Genomic DNA, 23,659 nt, shown 5'->3' on the forward strand with positions numbered 1-23,659 from the left:
CAATATATATCCTTAATATAATAATCCTTTGAGGATGGATACATATTTGCTTGGCGGCCCCTGGCAGGGATTTGGAGGCCTCCGGCTCTGTTCCACTTCCAAACACCCTGACCTCCCCCCTCTTCACTGGCCTCCGCGCCTGCGTTCCTCCTGGTTCCTGGTTGACTTATTTTTTCCCTTTCCACTGCTGGCCACGTCGTGTGTCACAATACCCTCCTCCTCCTGAATGTAATCGTTCTGAGATGAATTCGGAAGGGTAGGAGTAGCCGCAGGTGCTGGTGTTAACACCTTTTCTGGACGTTTTATTAAAACCCCTTCCTGAGCCCCGTGGGGCTCCGCCCGGCCCCCTCTTCCGGGCCCCCTACCTACGCTCCCTGCTCAGGGCGCCATGAGCCTAGAGCTGCCCCTGAACACATTTATTCTCAATTAGAGACATTTCTGTTCAACAAAAGCATAAATTCTTCAATAGTTTATGGAGAATGGGACCAGAGTATAATTTCAGAGTGTCAAGAGGACTGGCAATTCCAAAATTAAGTCTGTTGGATGGTTATGCTTCAAAGGTGGACAGGAAGTTCACCACAATCTCCTTCATCTTGGCATCAATCTGCTCTGAAATCGTTCCATCGGTCCTGATAGTGGCTTAAAGCTCTTGGTGCTGGATATGGATGTGAGCAACAAAAACACTCTCAAACTTTGTGATCTTTGAAGGCTCCAATTTGTCCGGGTATCCTCTAACACCAGCACAGATTACTGTTACCTGCTCTTCTATGGCCATAGGGACCTATTGACCTTGCTTCAGCAGTTCTGTCAGATGCACACCATGATTCAGCAGCTGTTGTGTAGCAGCATCAAGATCAGAGTCAAACTGAGCAAAAGCTGCTACCTCACGGTACTGGGCAAGCTCTAACTTCATAGAACCGGCCACCTGTTTCATGGCTTTAGTCTGAGCATCAAATCCGACATGGGATACAGAGAGCCCAACATTGATGGCAGGGCGGATACCCTTGTAAAACAATTCAGTTTCCAAAAAGATCTGTCAGTCAGTGGTGGAGATGACATTTGTTGGAATGTAGGCAGACACATCCCCTGCTTGGGTCTCAATCACAGTCAGGGCAGTCAGAGAACCACCTCCAAACTGTTCGTTAATTTTAGCTGCTCTTTCCAACAGATGAGAGTGCAGGTAGAACACATCGCCGGGTTAAGCCTCACGGCCTGGTGGGTGACACATCAGCAGGGACATTTGATGGTAGGCGACAGCCTGTTTGGATAAATGATCGTAGATGATCAATGCATGTTTGCCATTATCCCTTAAGTATTCCCCCATGGAGCAGCCAGAGTAAGGAGCCAGGTCCTGAAGAGGAGCAGCATCAGAAGCAGTGGTAGAAACCACAATGGTGTACTTCATGGCATCTGCATCAGTGAGTCTCTTGACCAGTTGAGCTACTGTGGATCTTTTCTGACCAGTGGCAACATAAATACAGTATAGTAATCTTTTTTTCATCTGTTCCATCGTTAAATCTCTTCTGGTTCATGATGGTATCAATAGCAACTGAGGTTTAACCAGTCTGCCTGTCGCCTATGATCAACTCACGCTGTCTACGGCCAATATGTACCAAACTGTTAACAGCTTTAATACCAGTCTGCATTGGCTCTCGGACAGAAATCCTGGGAAAGTTTCCAGGTGCCTTCAGACCAACTCTTCTGCGGGTTTTGTTACCGAGTGGCCCCTTCAATCAATGACATTGCCCAGAGCATCTACAACACGGCCAAGCAGTTCAAGACCAACAGGAACATCGACAATGTCTCCTGTTCTCTTCACAATGTCACCTTCTGTTATCAGTTTATCAATATCAAACACAACCAAATCTATGTTGTACAACCAGTACACTCTAATGGGGCTACTCACATAGGTAAGTTACGCTTGTGGGTAGTCTACATGTATCATCTTACTCTTACACCTCTGAGTAACTTTACCACTTTTGACAATTCACAAAATCTGAGTGTAAAGTTACTCAAAAGTGTAGACCTACACCACTCCACCCCTGAAAAGGGGGTGAAGCCTAACTTACAGGTGTAAGTTACTACAAAAACAAACAGTTTTAGGTCAAGCACCACACATGGACAATCACTTATAGTGCAACACCTTCCCATAGAAAACAATGGAAACATGGACTTAAACGTTAATATTTGAAAATATAAATATCTATAATTTAATATTAAAATATATGTTTTAAATTATGTATTTTTAATTTAATTGTAAAATATTGTAATAATGTTTTTAATTAAAAAAATTATGTATTGATACATTTTATTAAATATAGATATAATACTTTAAATTAATATTATGCATTACTTTTATTTATTTTTAATGCATAATAAAAAATCCACTTTGTACTTTAGGTAGGAATTTAGTTTTTAACTTAACTTTAAGAAAATACATTTAATGCAATTTAACGTATTTTAATTACATTTTTTATTCACAATGTAGTTAATAATTCTGCAGCATTTTCTCTTTTGTTCTACATTTAAAATAAATATATAAAACAAACTTTCTCCAAGTTGAAAAAAACTGTTTTACCCTTCCCTATTCTTTACTGTATGGAGATCTCTGCCAGCAGGGTGGAGATCTACCTATGCTAAACTATAGGCAACATTTCCCTGAACGTTTCCATACAGAGATCTCAGCTTTGATTGCCATGTCTCTCTGTGGTTAAGTATAGGAATAAGTAAAACAAATATTCAACATATTAAAAGTTTGTTGAAATATTTCTTATGTAAAATATGAACATTCATTATTTTTAGCTATTTATTGTAATCATAGAACTAAAGAAAAAATGCTACAACATTATTACCGATGTTTTAAATTATTAATTTAACATTAAATTAGTTAAAATATAATCAATTTCACATGAAAATATTTTTTCTGAAGGTTAACTAAATACATTTATTCCCACCTAAAGTAAAAAAAATATTATACATTAATAATGATTAAAAGTAATATGTCAAAATATTTAAAAGTAATTTACTCATATTTAATAACATTTATTTTTGCATTCATTTGTAAATGCAAAGTAATTAAAATATTTTGTATAATGTATATTTATTTTCCAACATTACATATTATTTAATTATATTTTTAAATGTTTAATTACTATTAATACTTGATTTAATTTAACATAATTTCCTTTGTGGTTTTACTTTACGTCCCTAATTTCATTATTTTTTATGGTAGGGTGTTGCAGTAGCAGTGGTTGGCTATGTGCAATGCTGGATGTACTCCATTTCCGAGCTGGAGTACTTTATTGTTGTTTTGGGTCCTTTTTTGGCTGTAGCAACTTTAGAAGTGCAGTTTGTGAATAGGAATGGCTTGCGTTTTTGCACCTTAGCAAAGGCAACATCCAGCAACATGGGCTATGCTGTCTGCCACACCTGCATCTGTTGCTCAGATGTTTGATGAACAGTTGAAACCAAGCTGTGGTGTCTGATTAGCCGAACATCTAGCAGAGTAAAATGCACTTTCTATGATACTAATATGGAATGCCTACCATCACAATGAAATCAGAAACACTGTGAACAGGGTGGCACATGACATGGGTGACATGGACATGGGTGGTTCTAGAGAAATTAAACACTGTGAACAGGGTGGCACATGACATGGGTGACATGACATGGGTGGTTCTAGAGAAATTAAACACTTACACCCCAGACCTTCAAAAAACCTGTTCATAGAGAATAAAGATGGGTGTACTGATTGAGAACATGGGAGAAGGGGCTAAACGTTGAAATATCATGGTTACAACTTGTATAAAGACCTGATTGCATATGATTACAACACTATAACGCAGTCCTGATCCACCTAGATGCATTACGTCTGATATAAACTCTGGATAACGGACATACATTTACATCTGTACTACATCGTATTAATAAAGTCTGTGGAGCGCATGCACACTCACATTGGATGCATGGGGTACACCGGTACATCTCGGTAAACACTCATAATGACTCGTAATGCCAACGGAGCATATTTTATTTTTCATACAATTGTTGTTTTTTTTAATCACAGTGTAGGAGATCGAGACCCACATGCAGAGAGAAATCAGCACTCAGGGTGAAACAACTACCAAACATTGAAAAGCAATAGGACTGAATGGACCATAGTCTGAGACCACAAGTCCCATGAGCATGCAATGTAGGGACCGGGTGTGGTCCACCATGGGTGCCGCCTTTATGACATCACTAATCATGGCCACACCATGCAGGAAAGCCCTCATTCAGGGAACAGGACCCATATGTATTGGGTCTCTCCCAGCCGGTGGGCTTTGACCGAGTAATTTACGAGTTTGGGACTATGAGTACCATGAACCTTAAATGAACGACCGGGATTGGTCTGTTTGAGATGCTGCTGTATTGATGTCATGACCGATGTTGTCTCTGTGCAGAGAAGCATACCAAGCACTCTCTTAGAAATGCTGCCACAGGTGAAGGCAATTGCCCCTCAGCGGTTAGGCATTATGAGTGACTACAGCTGCGATTTCAATCGGCATTAGCTTCCCTATAAATATGCATCCCGTCCCTCCTCCTCACGTCCGGAGGAAGGAGCAGACACAATCAAGTTTCTTGAAAATAACACACCTTGACAAAGTAAGAGGGTGGATGTGTACAGGGATTTTGAATCCCATGATGTATTTTACTGCAAATTGGGGTAGATGCTATAACTGACTGATGTTGAACTCCTTTCCGTTGCTACTTTTAGAGTGTGACTACAGGGGTTCCTGAGCCCTTCCTCCATGGGGAACAGATGAACAGATACTGGGTTAAGATTGTGAGCAAGTCTCACAACTCGCTAAAAAAATTGTTTCAGGTTATCTCACATGTGCAATGTCACTTCTCACCGAGCATGAACATGTTGCATGCTGATGGTTATCTATACTTGTACATATCCGTGATCTACACTAGGCGATATCTCAATATTATCTTTATCTGTTACAGGTACTTATAGGCCAAATACAAAAGAGGTTGACATAGGTCACCCTTTCTCTTAGGAGTGGCATAATTAGTGTATATTTGCCATACCAGGATCCCATGTTTCCATCCTGAGGAATGCCATGGACTCACATGAGCCACCAGGCAGAAACAGGTTAATGGTACAAGTGTCATTTCTAGTAAATATAAAGGTCGGTTCAGGATGTCACATTGGTGTTTAGTTTATGTAGATCACGGGCCCCTTCTTAGATAGAAGTGCCTCCCTGACTCCAGGTGAAGGTCCCCTCTCCATCAAACTGGGTTTATGGAGAGCATGGGTTGTCCTATGATGAAGCATGAGTCCTGGTGGTGTCTGAGGACATCCTGTCACATTTTTGTGTATGTCCAGCAACGGATGCTATGTTGAGTAGAAGCATGAGGGATATATAATTGAAAAATTAAATCTCGCGTGGCTCTTTTGTGTTAAATCAAAGGCAAGGAGCACACTTGAAAAAAGATTGTATTGTATTTGATAGGTTCCCTGTAAAAATTCTGGGGCAAGTTTACTAAGATTTTGTATCTGGGTTGTATTAATTTTGTGGTGCAACCCCAATGCAAAATCATTTTTGTTACTTACAAAGCCATGCAAAGCCACATTGGGAAGGCGTTCCATGGGTGGAACATTGGCATTACTATGCATCCACGCATGAATGTTGGAGCATTTTTCAAATTTAGAAAGATTTACAAACCTGGTAATGTATCAGAATGCTACTCCTCTCCATTTAGGCATACCAAGGAGAAATGTCTTTATTTCTCCTTGGTATTTCCTCTTACCAGGTGTGCTGCATTTTGCAGTACACATAGAAAGAGGAAAATGCTGTTAAGGAATGTTTTCATGCAGGAGCGGTCTCTTCCTGCACAAGCAAAACCCTGCCTGCAATGCACTGTGGTGCAAAGGTGCCTGTGTTTTAGCGCTAAGCAGCATACAGTTTGCCATCTCTAGGAGGCAATAGAAATGCATAATATCTTAGTTATTATGTCACCTCTCAGGCCCGGGCTGGCGTAAGGTGCATGATTCTAAAAGAGCAGAGCTCTGCAAACATTCTCTCTGACAAATACAGATTTTCCAAATAGCTTTTCATTCCCAGGAAATGGTCCATGTGCCCTGTTCTACATGTTTCTCCAGTTTGCTGGCATTCCTGTATTTCCTCTGAAGTCCAATATACTGCACATTTCACACAACTATGTTGCAGAGCTTCTTCCCTTTAAACTGCTCAGGTTCAGGTAACCGTTCGCAGATTGCCAGGTTGCCTAAAAGTTAAGAAAAGCTGTGAAAGTCCGAGTCTAGTTAAGCAGTGCACAAAAGAAAAAGAAAATGATAATATCAAGGCGTTATAATCATTTTATTTTTCTATGCAGCACTCCGAGCCAGGTGGGGGCGGGGTTGGGCTTTATGGCACCAAGCAGAGTGAGGAATGGTTTGCACTCCTCTAAGTGCACATGACAGTTTGGTCGGCCCTTGGGGCCAGATAAAAACTGTCATGTGCCCTTGGCATGTTCCACAAGAACATGCCTAGCCTCCCCAGGCACTGCCTGAGCATCCAAATAGGATGCTCAGACCAATCAGGACACTGCTTCCACAGCGTCATGATTGGCTGGGATCGCCCGGAAGCCTGAGTGCTTCTGGTGCTGTAGCAGACCTGGACGGAAGAGAGGTGGCGGTGGCGCGTCGGCAAAGGAAAAGGTATGTTTATTTTTTTGTTATTATTATTTTTTTAATCCATTTCCACCAACCACCCCTGATGCGAGGCAGCCACCACTGGTCTCTCCACATGGAACTGCCAAATTATATTTTACTTAAACCCAGGGCCAAGAAACTCATGGGTAAATGATGTGTTAAACAAATATCATAGGCAGGTTTGAAAAACAAGTTTTTCTTTATTTCCCACTGATGAGTCCAGACTAAGATATCCATGCAGTGGTGAGACACAAACTTTGGTGATGTCAACTCTTTCATTGTAGGAGGGCATTGCCCACATACAGCCCAGACGTTCTATACACAGGCCACCATAAGTTCCTGGAGTTGATGTCTTGTTATGCAAATTGGAATCTTTTGTAGCCACTCTGTGCTAGGGTGTACCGTGTTTGTGTGTTTTTGTGCATATACAATGTGCTGGGCTACACGTGGTCCCAGAATGTGTGTGCTGCAAAAGGAAAACTGTCTGTAGATGGACATTTGGATGGATCTAGTTGAGTGATATGATAGATACTGTGTGTATGACACAGTATCGTAGCGCGTGAGGCTCACGAATGAGCATGGAAGACCACCTGTGGGGAGATGAGAGCCGAGGTATGGGCTGTGCACATTAGGAAATGCTCTGCTATTATCTGGAGGGCACCTTGCATGCTGTATCATGAGATGGTATGAGACAAACCCTAGCATGGAGAAGTGAAATAAAAAAAACTCAACTGATATGGAAACTATGAGAACCAGAGCAAGGGTTCTGCATTAAAACAGAATCTGGAAGTAAATTCAAAAGGCCTGTGGACCGGAAAGGAAGTGAAAATAAATAACACTTAACTAAAATACATTTTCACTGTTTCAACGGGCATCAACTCCTTTAATGCCTTCTTGTCTTAAACATAGTTGCACTGGAACAAGGGGGGACCTGATAAGAGTGCATTACCAGAAGACCCTTTTAGAATCTGCAAAGAAGGGTAAAATCCTCATCCCATAATACCCTTTCGTAATCCCTGACAGTACCGTAATTAAAAGACCAGATGTAAATCTCAGGAATCTAGATGTGGGCCATCATGAGGTTACACACAGGCAGAAGTCCCATTGTAGCTCTTTCAGGACTCTCTTCTCTCACCCCAGCAACACTACACGTTCATGCCTCTGTACCAATCTGCTCTCTTCAACCATTTCTTGGAAGTGGATTCAAACACTACGCCTCAGTTGCTTGACATTTACTCTGGAGAGTCTCATGTATTCCAAACATGCTATAATAAAATACATTTCACAAACAAACATGCATATTTGTTTTATGTGCAAGTTAGCGTTGTGTCAATGAATCTAGATGAGAATCAATAGCTGATGATATCTTGATTACTTAAAACTCGGAACCACATTCAAAAGAAAAGCATTCTAAAGTTTGTATTACCTTCTAGAGATTATTATATTATTTTTCTGTGGACTCAGGTAGGGAAATGCAAGCTTTTGGCTGGGACAGCCTTATTGAAAGTCAGAACTTTCTGTCTCTGGTACTGATACATAGCAGATATTCTGTTTTGCTCCATCATAAGAAATTGAATGTAAGTAGTAAGATCAGTATAAAAAAAGGAATTGTTATTTGAGGTCAAGAACATTTTGGTAAGAGTGGAACATACACACTGTTTAGCACACTCTACTATGGTTATAATGGAGGTGAAATGCATGGCCATCCTACCTGGTAGATGGCTGCTTGCTTTGACAAAACCTAAGCATATCTCTTTAGGGCTCCCCTTTCCACTCTATCTGCTTGTCGCTGTTCTGTAAATAATAAAGAGAAACAGACTAAAATATCTATTGATTGTTTTGTATTTGCATAAGCTCATAACCCTCTAGTTGGAGCAGTGTTTGGTCCTAGCCTCTCTTCATAACTTTGAAGCCTTCCGAGCTCTAAAGAAGCAAGTACAAAAATAACAATAGAATCTGCTGCTGAGACGAATGTGGGTACTGTGATGTTATGAAGTTAGAATATATCCATCATATTGAGGAGAAGTTTTCTGAAACATCTCATTCACCTGTTTAATTATGGGACAGCTCCACTACCAATTTGAACTTTGAGCACGAAAGGATGCAAGCTCTATGCTCTGTGTATCAGAACCATCAGGCAGAGGAACATCACATTGGCACTGTCACCGTCATAGGTTTCTCTCTCTTGGATGAATTCACTTTGTCAGGGTGATTAATGACTCCAATAAACCCACTCCATTAGCAATTTTGGCTGCTGTCACCTGCACTCACCTGATATTTTTAGCTTCTGTAACTTGCGGCAACCTCAAATCAGAGCAGGCTTAGTTGCATAGAGCAGTCTGACAATAGTTGCTTCTGTTTGAGAAATGCAAGCACAGTGTACCTCCACAGCACTTTTCTAACACCATCTCACATGTTTGAACCCCTCTTGAATTCTCACTGAGTGCAGTGTCTAATTTATACTGTAGTATGGAGTTCAATAGGGTAAAATGTAAATGTAAATGTAAATGTAAAATATAAATGTCAAGGTATTTGTAGAGCGCACTGTCACCAAGCGGTTTCCTGGCGCTATTACTCATACCGCTCTGGAACCCTTCCTGGCTTTCCCTGTGAAGTGTCCACTCCTGGGCACCCCCAGGGTGAAACCAGGCATCCTAGCGCCGTTGGGGCCGGTGTGGAGGTTAAGCAAGCTATTGCCCAGAGTTGCAGCGTGGGGCCCATGATTAGAATAGGCACTGAGGCGAGAATTGTCAGGTCCAAGGAAATTAAGCCCAAGACCCGCCGAGGCGGGAATTGAACCCTGGTCCCGGCCCAGAACTTTGCATCAGGGTCTGCCGCTCTAACCATTGAGCCACACTCCTCCATATATACGTGAAAGCCTTGATGGGGCTCCCTGGCACCATTGATGTGTGTTAAAATCGGAGGGCAAGGTCTTCATATAAGAGTCTATAGCCATTCAACTAGGAGGTAAGTTCTTTAGTCCCTTCGGTTACATCAAGAGCAGGTAGATCCCATAAGGACTCCATCTTCTCCCCAACTGCAACTCTTTCCTAGCTTTTACTTCGGACTACACACCAAGAATCTATTGCATCCTTCTCTCTCAGCATTCCGAACACCAGCTCAGACATAGTGGGAATGGGGCTGCTGGATACTACATACCTTTCTACTTTAAAAACAACAAATCAATAAACAGCCATTCCCTCATTTATAAAGAGCAAGGACAATCATTCACAATCAATCAACATGTCTAGCTTACACATTCACCCGCCAACAACCTGTTAACCTCTCCAATACCCCCACAGACAAAGACAAAAAATATCAGTCACACAAACTCTGTGATGGGCCAAGATATGAGGTTCCCCACACCTCATGTCAAACTACGAAATACGACAACAACTAAGTTGTGCCTACCAGTGTTCAACGATCCAAGATATGCAAGTATTGAGAACTCCTCGGACATGAGGCCCTACCACTACATATATGCACACTCACACTGATGCAACACAACGTTTATGCACGCAGGTAATGTAGTCATGTGACAGCCTGGGACGAACCCACTGGCTTCCTTTGACAACGTTTTCCCTCATCATTCCTAATTCTGGAGACTCAAGGCACAAAACAAAACACAAATGCAACATTTAACCATACCTCACCTCAACTCAAAATTCCCTTGACCAGACTCCAACACATAAACTATCATTAAACCGTACTCATATGTGATGTCCCCAGGCATCTACTTCACTTTACAAACTGCACAGCAGAACAAACTCTTACACCTTCCCCATCTTCCACAAGAAACACAAACATCCCCACAGGGACAACAACTGCACCAAACACTCACACGAAAAAGTGCAACTCAGCACTCGAATACAACCCACACCCAGTCATAGTTGCTTGTCAAACCAACATGATCAAGTGCCAGGCTGAAGAATGCACTTAATCTGCACAAGGTACCATACCCCCTGGAACCTGTATCAGAAAAAGTGACATCCTTTAAACTGAATGATAGTATCCAGTCAAAACCTAGTGAACAATTGTTGACACAAAAATCAAACACAAGAGCAGTCCAGCAATATAGTCATTCACACCAGACCACTTCACCAGTTAAAGAGGTGCTCACCTACAACACACAGAGGCTACGTCAGATACTACCATTCAAACACAAACACTGACCAACTTCATTATAGGCAAAGTGAAAAAAACGTACCACAATACAGTCACAAACAAACTTTGCTCTGTTACCACAAACACATTGAATCTTTTCCTTTTTACTGAATGACGATGCAGGTGAAACTTTTGACTATCACCCACAACACTCAGCTGAACCTTAAGGCTATCACCCACAAAACCCTGGGGTACTCTCCTTCCCCATATCTGCACTCCATGACTTACTTTCTCTTGTGAACCCTTGGGAGATTAAACTTCTCTTCTTCCAAATTGTACACCTCTGGTGCTACCCAATGCATTCTCTCATGCCATGGGAATACTCTTCCACACATTTTCACTCCATGAGGTACTTTCCCATGCAACATCTTGCAACTGTGTACTACTGTTGCCCAATTTAGTACACCGTGGGGTTCTCCTTTCTTTAACCTCTAGTGACAGGGTACTGCTTTTTCCCCAGTCCGCATTGACACACTCATAAGTGTACTATACTGCATCTCTCACCACAGGCTACTTCTGTTCCCTACAAGTGCAACACTTGAACATGCATTACCAGGATGTATCTACACAACAGCACCCAGATTGGTACTAGACTCTTTTCCTCAAACTACTATATGTAGGAAATGACCATCTTTTATGTGACGTGCCCCCAGATTTTCACCCTATCAGTTTAATGACTTGTGAACTCTGTGCACTTTGACCCTGCTAACCACTAGTAAAGTGCCTGTGTTCCGTTATAAGCAAAGTCAGTTTGGTATACTTCTAATTGGTATTATAAGTCCCTAGTATCTGGAAGAAATTGTACCCAATTCCTGGAAGTTAAATGTCACTTACTGCAGCATCTATTGTTCCATCCGCTACAGTGGTTGAGCAAACATAGCTTTAGGCCTGGCATTGTAGCTTGACTGTAGCAGTGTAAAAACTAAGGGTGGGCAGAATATTCTGCTCCCCCTGTGGAATTGGTGGAATTTGGTGACTCCATATTACTCTTGTAATGCAGAGTTATAGCCAAATTCTGCTAATCTCCATGTGGTGGAATTTTAACTAATATGAAGGTCTATAATGGTAAGTTGGTGAGCGAGATTTGGCACCCCTTAGCACAATTTCTGGTCAAAAGGAGGACATCCAGAGGATTTTTTGAATGTAGGGGTAATGTTCAGGGTCAGAAGGCTGCCGATCAAGCTGAAAATCTACTTGAGCTGCAGCAAAATCATCTTGAGAAGTTGCACCCACTGGCACACAGTGTTGTGCAATATGTGCTGATTTTTCAGCATGGAATGTGCTACTAACACTAAATCACAGCACTATGGGCCCCATTAGGATGTCGGGCGGATCGCCACTGCCGTGCGGGCGGTGGCAATCCGCCCGACATCCTTCCCCGCCCTCCACCCAATTCCCCCTGCTATATTACTATGGCGGGGGACAGCGGCGGGCGGAAAGACCGTCCGCCGCTTTTCTGCCCGGTCAACGAGTTGACCGGGCAGAAAAGGGTTTCATACGGTGGCGGTGTCTGTTAGACACTGGCATCCATATTAGGGTGTGTGGGAACATGCTTGTTTCCGTGGTGGCGTTGCCACCACGGAAAGGCATGCAGAAATGTCTTGTGGGGGCCCGTTGCGGGCCCCCAGGGACTATGGGGGGTGGGGGGGTGCACATGGGGGTACCTATGGTACCCCCCTGCACTTCACTGTACAATGTGTCAGGCACCGCACTGTGCCAGTCATGTTATGCATTGAAGTGCGCAGTGTGCATTTTTAGCATTGCGGTGAGCGGTGCTTTCAGCTCTGCCCGCCGCAATGTTAAAAATGCGGGATGCGTCCGCCAGTGTGGCGGGCGCATCCTAATGGCCCCCACGGGACTACCACCCTTATGGCGGGCGGGCGGTCCCGTTTTACGTCGGGATGGCTGGCGGAAAAAGTCCGCCCGCCATCCTAATGGGGCCCCTAAGTGGGGCCCTAAGATTTTTGCACGAAGAAACATGTGTTGGCTGCTTTTCTTTGGATTAAAAATTGAAACATTGGAATAAAATTATTTTGGAAGAAAATGCGTACCTAACTGTACCAACTGAACTCATAATTTACATGAAGATAGATCTGATATGAACATTTCAGTACTGATATTGGAGTGCTCGGGGAAAGTTTGTGTTTGAGGTGCATATATTTGTTCTGCAGGTTCCTACAATCTATCTTCTGGAGAATACCCCACCTAATCTATGAGGCATTGGATTTTGCCTTTGTGCCTCCGTGAATCCAGAATGTGTTTCACTTTGTATTCTAAGTTACCTTCAATAGTGACAGGCAGGGGGGTTTCTCAGGATCGGATAAGGGATTGTACTTCTTTAACAAGGAAGTGTGAAAAACAGTGTGGATACACATGTCCTCAGGTAAGTCTAGTTTTAAGGCAACAGGAGACATCACTTTCTTCACCGGATAGAGTCCTATACATTGGGGTTGTAGTTTTCCTGGACCTGCTAAATTCAAGTTTCTTGTAGCCAATCAAACTTGGTCTCCTTCCTCATATAAAGGGGCAGGACGACAATGTTTGTCCGCTTGTTGTTTCATAGAGTCTTTTGCATGTCTCAAGTCTTGTGTAGCCTTCTGCCATATGCCTAAAAGGGTGTCATGATGTGTTTTGACTGTGGGTATTTCTGTTGAGTGTAAAGGCAGAAATAAGGGCAAGAATTTAGGGTGACACCCAGTACAGAAATAAAAGGGCCACACCCAAGTGCAGGAATGTGTGGTGTTGTTGTATGCAAATTCTGCCAATGGGAGAGTCTGAGCCCAGTCACATGTGATAGTACACATGAGACAGCGTAAATATTGTTCTAATGTCCGATGTGTTCTTTCTGTTTGGCCATCAGTTTGGGGATGGTATGCTGTGGATAACCAATGATCAAAAATCAGTGCTGTGCATATCCCTTGCCAGAACCTGGACACGAACTGTGTCTTTCGATTGGATATAAAAATGGAGGGTAACCCATGTAACCTTACTATTTGTTAGATGAAAACATTCACCAGTTCTCTAGTTGTGGGAAGTTTTTTCAGTGGTAGAAAATTAGCCACCTTAGTAAGCAGATCCACAATTACAAAAATGGTAGTGTAGCCTTGAGCAGCTGGAAGATTGGTCATAAAGTCCATACTGATGGAGTGCCACGGTATCTGAGACCAACCAGGGTGTAACAACCTGGTAGGGGCACAATGAGATGCCTTTTGTCTAGCACAAACAGAAGAAGCATTTATATATGTACTCACATCTTTAGCCATCTTTTCCCACCAAAACCACCTTTGGCATGTCTGCAGGGTTTTCTCTCCCCCTGGATGTCCTGCGGGTGAACTTTTGTGACACTATTATATGACTTGTTGTAAACCGGGATCGGGCACTAGTAACTTCTTCCCATGATAATATAGACCTTCTTTTATGATATTGTTGGGGTCCTGTTGCCAGCCTAGTGTAGGGATCTCAAAGCAGGCCTTGACCAGCAGCTCCAGAAATTCAGTAGAAACTTCGACCCTTTTGTCCCCATCTCAAATAATTGACTAGGTATGATAGCGAGTGGAGTTTCTGAGGTGGTTTTACGTTCCTTGCCCAGTCTGGATAAGGCATAGCTTTTTCTTGTTGAGCAGCAGGACGATATATGATGATAAAGTCGTATTCACAAAAAAAATAAAACCCATATCATTTGGCTGGGAGTGAGGGTTCTGGCTGCTCTAAAGAATTGTAAGTTTTTATCGTCTGAATAGATGGTGATGTGTGTGGCGACCCCAATAGGTACTGCCTCCATTCTTGGAAGGCACGTTTTATTGGTAACACCTCCTAGAAGTCTCGAAATCTGGTTTGTTGTTGGATACGAGAAGGCACTTCTCCGAGTGTGAAAGAAGTAGGGTGTCCGGTGTCTGCAAACACCAGCAGCTATACAAATGCGAACGCGTCCGTGCCTTGTTGAATGCTTCTCATGGCGAAAAATGAAATGCTAAAGGTACAAAGGTATCCCCCTAATAATTTGAGACCTAAGACGGGGGGAAGAAAAATACAATATGTAACAAGGATCCTCTTTACTGGCCTATCTGATTTACAAAATGGTAGTAACTCTAATCTATGTATTACTCACAGCAATAGAATCTATTCACACATATACATTTCCTTTTTTTCTGTTTATTTATTTATCAAAGATATTTTATAGTATTTTTTGTTTACAGACATCTTAGGGATTCAGTTTATGGACATCACAGTTATACCGTAAAGAGAAGTCATTATGTTGTTCAAAACACATGAATACCAAACATTTTTCCACTTTTTAACAAATTGTGAAATGTATTTACAGTGACCCCCACACTAAGACTCATCACACTTACATTCACTCCTGTCATCCTACTCATACATAACTACTACCATACCACACAAATAGATACACGTTAAAAAAGACATCTGAGAGAAAATCATATTCATAGATACACCAGTAACGTTGTAATTAATTTCACTTTTTGACCAAACTGCGGAAGTCCACCAGTTTCAGACTTGGTAATTTCTTCTTCTTGGTTTGATCTTGGATAAGAGTCTCAGATGCTTGTCATGGCCTACGTACGTTTCGGTGAAACCCAAATGTCTATCACCTTCATCAGGACCAAGAAAGACACATTTTCTTCTCTTCTATCATAGAGGTCATGGGGTCTATATGGTTCTAGAGGTGTGTTATTTCCTCTGTTAAGCAAAATGTGCAGTTGATTTCAGAGAGTTGTCACAGATCCTTAATTTTAAAGCTTTCCCCTTCAAAAAGGTAAAGGCGCATTGATTAAATGGCTTCTAATAATGCTGTACATCCAAGAAGGAGGATTTCCCTATTAACCAGAGAACAACATGTGCTCAATGACCTATGAGTCACATAGAGAGTCTTTAGTTCGGAAGAAATAGTTGGAATTCTTGAGTTACTTCAATAGTCAATCTCCCTTGTGTTGTCGTTCACACGTTTATCCTTGTTTTCAAACAAATCATCCGATAGCTACCCTGTGGAGGATACCACCAGTGAAAGGACACCACAAATGTGGCCAATTTAAGGCCTGGCCTATGACGAGTGAAGTGAAACAATTTATCCATAACAACCACACCTATTCCTTACAAGAACACAGCAATTGTAACATGTCAGGAGTAATATGTGCCATAACATGCCCTTGCAATTTTATGTACATTGGACAGAAGGTCCAAAAGGTAAAAAGCAGCATATTACAACATTGCAGTCGTATCCGCTGTAAGGTCCATGGAGCACCTTTGGTGGACCATTTCACATCTTTTGAACACACCCCTGAGAGTCTCAATGGTGGGTTATTGAAAGAGTAAAACCCAACCCCAGAAGGGGTGATTTCGTGAACATTTTGAACGCTCGTGAATGCAGGTGGATACACCTTCTGGATACAGTAGCTAGGGGGCTGGACGAGTCAGAGGAAATAGGTAGACAGGTATCTGTGCTTACCAATGTCTAAAAATGTGCCCTTCCAGCTACCTTACCTTGACTCACTGACATTATCAGAGAACCAGTGCACTTGTTGGACCCAGGTTCCTTTTTAATTGTACATAATTCTATGTATGCCACTGTATGTCCCCACCTTTTAATATGCGGATCCTTAATGTGCTTAGTTTCACATTTAATTGTACTCCTAAATATCAGCTTTATAAACGGATCCTTTGGAACTGCGAGCCCTTGTAGAATTATGTATAACCGGCTCCTGCCACACTATCTATTCTGTCTCACGTGTCTGAAGTATTAAATTATTGTTTTGAATTTTTGATCTATTAAGCATCAGAGTTGTGCCGATCACAAGAAATTGTTGATGTATTAAGTACCCGACCTTATGTATTTGTGAATACTCAACTGATCATACATGATCACTACTGCATCCTGACACGTGGAGCAGTCTTACCTCGCTCTCCATCTATTGAACATGACACGGGTAGCGTGAGCTTCACGCTACCACGAAGTATACGTCCTCGCGGTGCTTTAAGTAACTCCCCAGCACCTAGGCCGCCATCTCTACTAACAGAATATGAGCGGGAGCGCACAACGTACAGGTAAATCATCGGCGCTCCACATGTTTTAACCATCACACTGCTGTGTAATACAGGCCCGTCACAAGCGGTGCCGATACCCAATGCAAGGTTACAGCCTCTCCCAGCCATCATCACCATTATAGAATATGGAGTCACACTCCCTTGTTGTAGACCGACGCCCACAGCGGCTCGGCATCCTTTGGAAAATCCTTACCTACTGGCAATATTGCGTCCACGCCCCAGGTCATCATCACTCCTATATCTTTTTTAGATCCATGCCCTGGGCACTCCGTTTTTAACTATTAACTACTGTAAGCATACCTTGCTGACCGCCAATACCTCCCTCTCATTGTTTCACAGGCCCCTATTTATTCGGTGCATGTCTGACCGACCCCCGAGCAGCAGACTTTGACCCATGATTGACGCTTTTTTGCGGCAGAGAAAGGCTGTTCCTGCCTTGTGACCTGAATCACCAGACTGTTCCCCGCCATGATGAAATGCAGGTAAGCTCCTACCACTCTGTCCCCACTTTTCTGGAACTTTGGAGATGTGCCAGCCCTGACAGCTTTTTTCCTTCATTAGATGAGACATCCTACACCACTGGTTGGTCGCCCCCCGTTCGCCAGTCCTGAGGAAGACTCGCAGGCCAAGGTTCAAACACTCCTATGCGCCACAACTCGAGTCGAAAACGTTGACGACTATATACCCCCACACCTGGACCCACCCAACACCAACTCATGACGTGCCTCACAGGATAACAATCTGTGATTGTAAAATTATGTAAATAGACCATGTAGATTAACTTTGGGCCAGGCCACCCAGATTGATATCCTTTATCAATCTCCCTTTCTAACTCCTTTATGTTACTCTACTCCCTGGATTTTTTTCTTAACCACAACTTTTGAGCACTGTCTCTTCTGCACGTTCCCCCAGAGCAACCTTTTATGAAATTGTTATTGTGTTTTTTTGCATCTTGAAAAATTAAGAAGAATAGCTCCGCTACTCAACGGAATGAACTCACAATCTTCTGTATATGTTTGGCTGTTGCACATCTTTTCTTCTTCCCTTTAGGATTTGTTTTCTACCCAAAGAGTGTGATAATCAATTAGCTCTAAAATGTGTAAATAACGTAATTGAATTAATTTTGACAAAAGATTGGTTTGAGGACCATTGTTTTTCTATATCCCGAATTGCACCCAGGTCCACAAACTAGTATTGGGTTACCCCCTTGCTTGTAATGGTTGATGTGGCAAGGCAGGGAAAGCGGCCAGTGAAGGTGATCCAAAATAGGAAGTTGGAACCAAGAACTGCCAGCTGTAGAAGAGTCAGGAAGGGAATCCAGAAGACACGTCTCCGATATGCAGGTGGTGGCATGGTCATGTTCAGGACCAGTAAGCCAAGCAACGGCTCGATGGCGTGAAGCATTTTTTAAAAATGCTTTGCAAGGGAGAGGGAGCAAAGGCCGACTCCTGTCAGCAAACTTAAACGCATTTGCACCATAAAGAACTTAAAGAAAAGGAGGTTAAAATGGGAAACATAAAAAGCAGTCGTAGATGCCCAAACACAAAATGCACTTTCTATACTGGAGCCTGTTCCAGTTTATTGCACAGGACGGCTGGGTTCTGACATACAGGTAGTGACTTACCATCTAGGGGAAGAATGTGAAGGCTCTGAAAGACAAAGGAGCCAATATGACCCTGTCAGGTTTCATCTTGTGCCTGCAGTGCAGATTACCTCAGATATAGTCCACTTAGTAGTGATTTCTGACAATCAGGTCAGAAACTATCCCGTGGTGATGATTCCCCTGGTGTAGGATGGGGTAAATAGTTTTGCTGTAGCTGTAAGTCCAGCTACGCTGGTCGACTGTCTGCTTGGGAATGACCTGGAGCATACTATCTGGAAGAAGGTATATCCCATGTCACATGCTGAAATGTTAGGATTGCCTGAGTGGATGTTTATGAACACACAGACTATAGCTGCCCTGATGGGGAGTCAGGCATGCCTGGACCCTGAAACAGTGGCCCTGGTTCAAACCAAGATCAGAAGGGACTGGGGCCATTAGAAACTAGTGCCAAGGATGGCTATGGTCCGGAAGGATTCCAACCCAAAGGGGAAGGAGCTAGTAGGTACAGGGGAGGATACATCTGTCCTTGGATATCTGCCTAAGCTGGCCTGGGTGACAAGCTGTAGGAGGACCAAACCAGGCAGAGTTCTGCAAAGTGCAGAGGAATTACCCCATTCTCAAGGATCCTTAGTGAGAGGCTGAGGTGCAGAAGGATGGAAATATCTATGGTGATCACCACATTTAATGGGAGAATGGTCTCCTATATAGTGAGTTTAAGGTGACTGGGTCAACCAGAGTGTTAGTGGTCCCCCAGAGCTATCTGGCTTTTCCACTGGAGCTGGGTACAACATCCCCTTAGGAGGTTCTCTCTGGTAGACCTTTGACCACCTGGCCACCCACTTTTAGTGGCCCCAAATAAGTATCCAGGCAGATGCATTCAGTAGGACTTGTATGACCTATCAGGACAGTGGCAAGTTAGGAGGGAAGTGTAAGGCTTCCCTCCAGAATTTCCCTGCACTAGGGACACCCTTTAAGAGGACAGGCGTGAACATTGGTTTTCCCCTTAATGCTAAGACAGCCCTAGGGAGCAGGTTTATCCTACTGTTTGTGCCTGGTCTGAGGAAGTGTGAGGAAAGAAACCACTCTCCTCCCCTTTTGTGAAAGACTGAAAACTTTTTTATGTTAACAAGTTTGGCACTAACAAGTTTCACAACTTTCAGATGAGCGCCAAGAGCCCAGTAACATAACCTGAGATTGTACCCCTGAGAACAGTACCTGTGCCAAGACAATGATGGGGATATTTACTTGAGGAGGATTCCCCAAGGGACATGGTGCCTGATAGAGGGGCCAATTTAGTTTCATTGTACATTAGGTCAATGTGAGATGAGTATTGGGGTTACCCACAAGTTCTTCACATCGTAGCACCCTCAGACCAATGGGCTTATGGAAAGGTTTAGCAAGACCCTGAAAGGTATGATTGTGATTATGGGTGTCACTGAGCTCATGAGGCAGAAGTGAGACATCTTACTGCCATGCTTGTTGTTTGCTTACAGGGAAGCACTAAAGAAGGAATAGAAGTTTCAGCCCCTTTAAATTCACCCTGTGAGAGGATTTCCAGTCTTGTGAAGAAGAGATGGGCGAAAGCCCAAATGACATTCTCACAAGACCCAGTAGAGTATGTGTTGGCCCTCAGAGCAAGGATGGTACAGATTCAAAATGCTTTATTCGGTATATATAAGTATATGACCATATAGCAACAAAAAAACATCAAAGCATAAAATAGTACATATACAAAATATATTCAGCCCATGAATATGAATAACAACAGCAATTTCCTAAATCTTCGAATGCAAATACGTGATAAAATACAATTTTATCTTTATAATGCATGTGCAAAATTTGCATAAAGTGACGCATACTAACAATTAATAGAACTTGTGCAAAATTAGCATTCGGAAAGTGCAATAGTCAGCTTTTAGTTTGTATGCAAGACTAGCAATAATAAGATACATAGGAATTAAAACACAGGTTAAAAAGGATTAAGATGCAAAATCACTGTTGCAAGGATGGTACAATATCTGGAAAGGGCCAACCTTATTTTGGAGGCCAGCCAGGAAAGAATAAAACAATGGTTTGACCAGAAGGCCGCTCTGGGAAAAAACAACCTGGTCATAAAGTGTGGCTTGTGGAGCATAAAATGCCCTGAGCCCTCCAGGATTAGTGGATCGGGCCATATGGAATGAATGAGAGGAAGGGGGTGGTCACCAACCTGGTGGATCTGTAGACCCCATGTACTCCTTAAGGGTCAATGTGACAGATTGAAGCCCCATTATGAGAGGTTTGAATTTACTATGCTCATGGTGACAGATTGGGGTGGGAAAGAAATAAGTTAATTCCTCCCTGACCTATCCTGTCATACAATGAGCAGGGTGGGCAAGTGGAGGGAGCAGTCTACTCCCCTACTTTGACAGGTTAACAGATGGAATGCTGCCAGTTGCTAGGGCTGTTTTCCATTTTGTTCTCAGTCCAGCCCAGTGGTGTTGGTACCAAAGTCCCCCCTGGGTAGCACCCCAGGACATTGAGTCTGTGTGGACTACAGGGGAATCAGTCCAGTCACCAAGACTGATGCTCACCCAATATCCAGAGCTTGTTGGCAGATTAGGGTCTGACAAGTTCTTTAGTATCTTTGACTTGACATCAGGGTATTGGCAGATTGCCCTAACTGAGTATTCAAATGATAGAAAAGTAGTCTCCATGCCTGAGAGATATTTCCAGACCCTGGATAATGCCCGTTGGGTTAAAGAATGACCATGTCACCTTCCAATAGTTAGTCAACCATGTACTGGTTGAGTTGGAGAATTCAATGCCGCCTCGATTGATGACATTGCAGTCTTCAGCTCTATCTGGGAAGACCACCTGAGTTACTTGACAGAAGTGTGTCAGCCTCTGCAACAAACATGTTGGCTATCATGGGCAGTAAGTACTAGATAGGACAGGGTTCACCTCTGTACTTGGGCTGCCAAGTTGATGGAGGACATGTAAGGCCCGTCCAACCCTAAATTTAGACCACCCTGACTAGGGAACCTTTCAGAACTCTCACTAAGTATTGCAGGTGCTTTGTGAAAGCTGTATGACCATTGTTGCCTCCTTGCTGAACTCACATCATGAAATCAACCCACAAATTTGATCTGAACAGAGGCTCCTCAAAGGAAATATGACACATTGAAGGAGATCGTGTGGTCAGCACCAGTACTCAAAGCACCCGACTTCAATAAGGAATTTACTGTGTGGACAGATGCTTCAGAGCATGGCACTTGGACAGTTCTCCCACAGCTTAATGATGAGGGGCTAGAAAAACCTGTAGCATTTATCAACAGATGGCTACTACCCCGGAAGCAGAGGTGGAGTGCTATGAAAGGGGAGCATTCACAGTGGTCTCCGAAGAAATAGAGATCATAAATGTTTGATACATAGTTCTGGTTCAAACAGAATACAGATCTGTCAGGTGGCTCATGCGAAATGTGGAGAGACAATCCAAAACTGATGTAATGGTCCACAGGATATGGACTTCATGGTGGAACACCACCTTGGGACTGACTTCACCAATGCTGATGGTCTTTCCAGATGTTTTTGCTTCAGCTATGAGAACCTTCATGGCTATCCCCGCCTTCTGTTCTGGCTGACCTGTCTAGGAAATGACCATCTTTTGCATGAAGTCCCCCTTATTTTTGCTCTACCTATTTTGAGGGTTTAGAATGCTATGCACTTTACTCTTGCTTACCAGTTGTAAAGTGCCTTTGCTCCCCTTTAAACATGCTCAAATGGGCATACTCCTAATTGGTGTATTTAACGTGATTTTTAGTCCTAATATATGGTACAAAGTGTATCCAGGGCCTGGCAATTAAAGGTCACTTGTGGACTACACCATCTGTTGTGCCATCTGCTACAGTGGAAGGGCAAACGTGGCTTCAGGCCTATCACTTTAGCCTGATTGTAGAAGTGTTAAAATTATAATTTGACCTATCAACATAAACCCTTTTGACATAATCCCTTTCTTTTTACATGTTCATAATTTGCACCTTGTAGGCCATGTAGCCCTTCAATGCAAGGTGCTTAGAATATAAAATAGGAAATATAGAAATTGATTGTCAACATGTCCTTACAGTGACTAGAAGCCAAAAGCTAATATCACTATAGGAAGGCTGGCTGGTCCCTAGAGAAACGATGGGAAGCAATAATAAATATTATTTCTGTTATTTCAGAGTAGGAACCAGCAAGAAAAATGATGTAACAACTCCTTTTAATATTGATTAAAAATATTGATTAAAAGACCAACTTAATGCTGAAGATGGATTTTCTCGAAGGCCAACTTACATTAGCCTTCAACTGCCACCTATCAGGTCAATGTTCCTGAATGAGATATAAAAGTGCTCCCATTAAAGGACAAAAGATTGGGATTGAGGAGGGTTTGGGCCATTTTGACTCTGCCCAGTAATGTAATTTACTTCAGAGGGTGCTTCCATGTCACAGGCAAATGTTAGATAACCCCTGGACAGCCTCTTACTTTGTTTCCTGAATCGGCTAAGCAACAAGCCCAGTGGGTGGGGAAGATGCCCCCAGAACTAGTTTGGAGTTACCACTGAGGAAGGGTTACTTATTACCCAGGCCACACATGCCCTGCAACAAGAAGGGAGAAGGGTTTTGCCGTTTTGGATTTTAGGAGGGATGGGCACTGTGGGACTGTTTGCAAAAGAGAAGATAAAAACTGCTGCAAAAATAAACAGTGTTAACTCTGAGAACGTTCACCCAATTGGGCATTGAGAGACGAGGAAAACCTTTACACAAATGGTAGTGGCAGCCACAATTGTGGCATTCATTGGCACCGTAGACCAGACTATCTGTGGCCTGAGAGAAGCCCTAAAGCATTGGACCTGCTCCCTCTTTTCCCAGGACAAATAAGTGTACTCAAGGTTTTTAGGAGGGTGACCTTCTGTTAAAGCTACTGGGCCACAACAAGCTGCAAGAGGCCTTTTCCTGGGCCTGCCCAACTGACCTCCTCCAATTAGATCAGACCTGGAGCCTGCTTTCAGCCTCTGCTAGAGTGAGCCCTAAGCCCAAATGGCTGTTCCTGAAGTTCTGCACCCTAAGCTGTGTCTGGCTGGACTTCTCTTACCACCCCTGAAAACCTG

General features: G+C 42.9%; 1 protein-coding gene and 1 pseudogene across 1 annotated transcript in view; one reads left to right on the forward strand and one right to left on the reverse strand.

Moving 5' to 3' along the window:
* Positions 1-23,659, forward strand: part of CLRN3 (clarin 3) — a 53,895-nt gene that overhangs the window by 886 nt on the left and 29,350 nt on the right. The window lies entirely within an intron of this gene.
* LOC147711841 (ATP synthase F(1) complex subunit alpha, mitochondrial pseudogene) lies at positions 548-22,125 on the reverse strand (annotated as a pseudogene).

Source organism: Lissotriton vulgaris, chromosome 5 (assembly GCF_964263255.1).
Source record: "Lissotriton vulgaris chromosome 5, aLisVul1.2, whole genome shotgun sequence".
Classification (NCBI taxonomy): Eukaryota; Metazoa; Chordata; class Amphibia; order Caudata; family Salamandridae; genus Lissotriton; species Lissotriton vulgaris.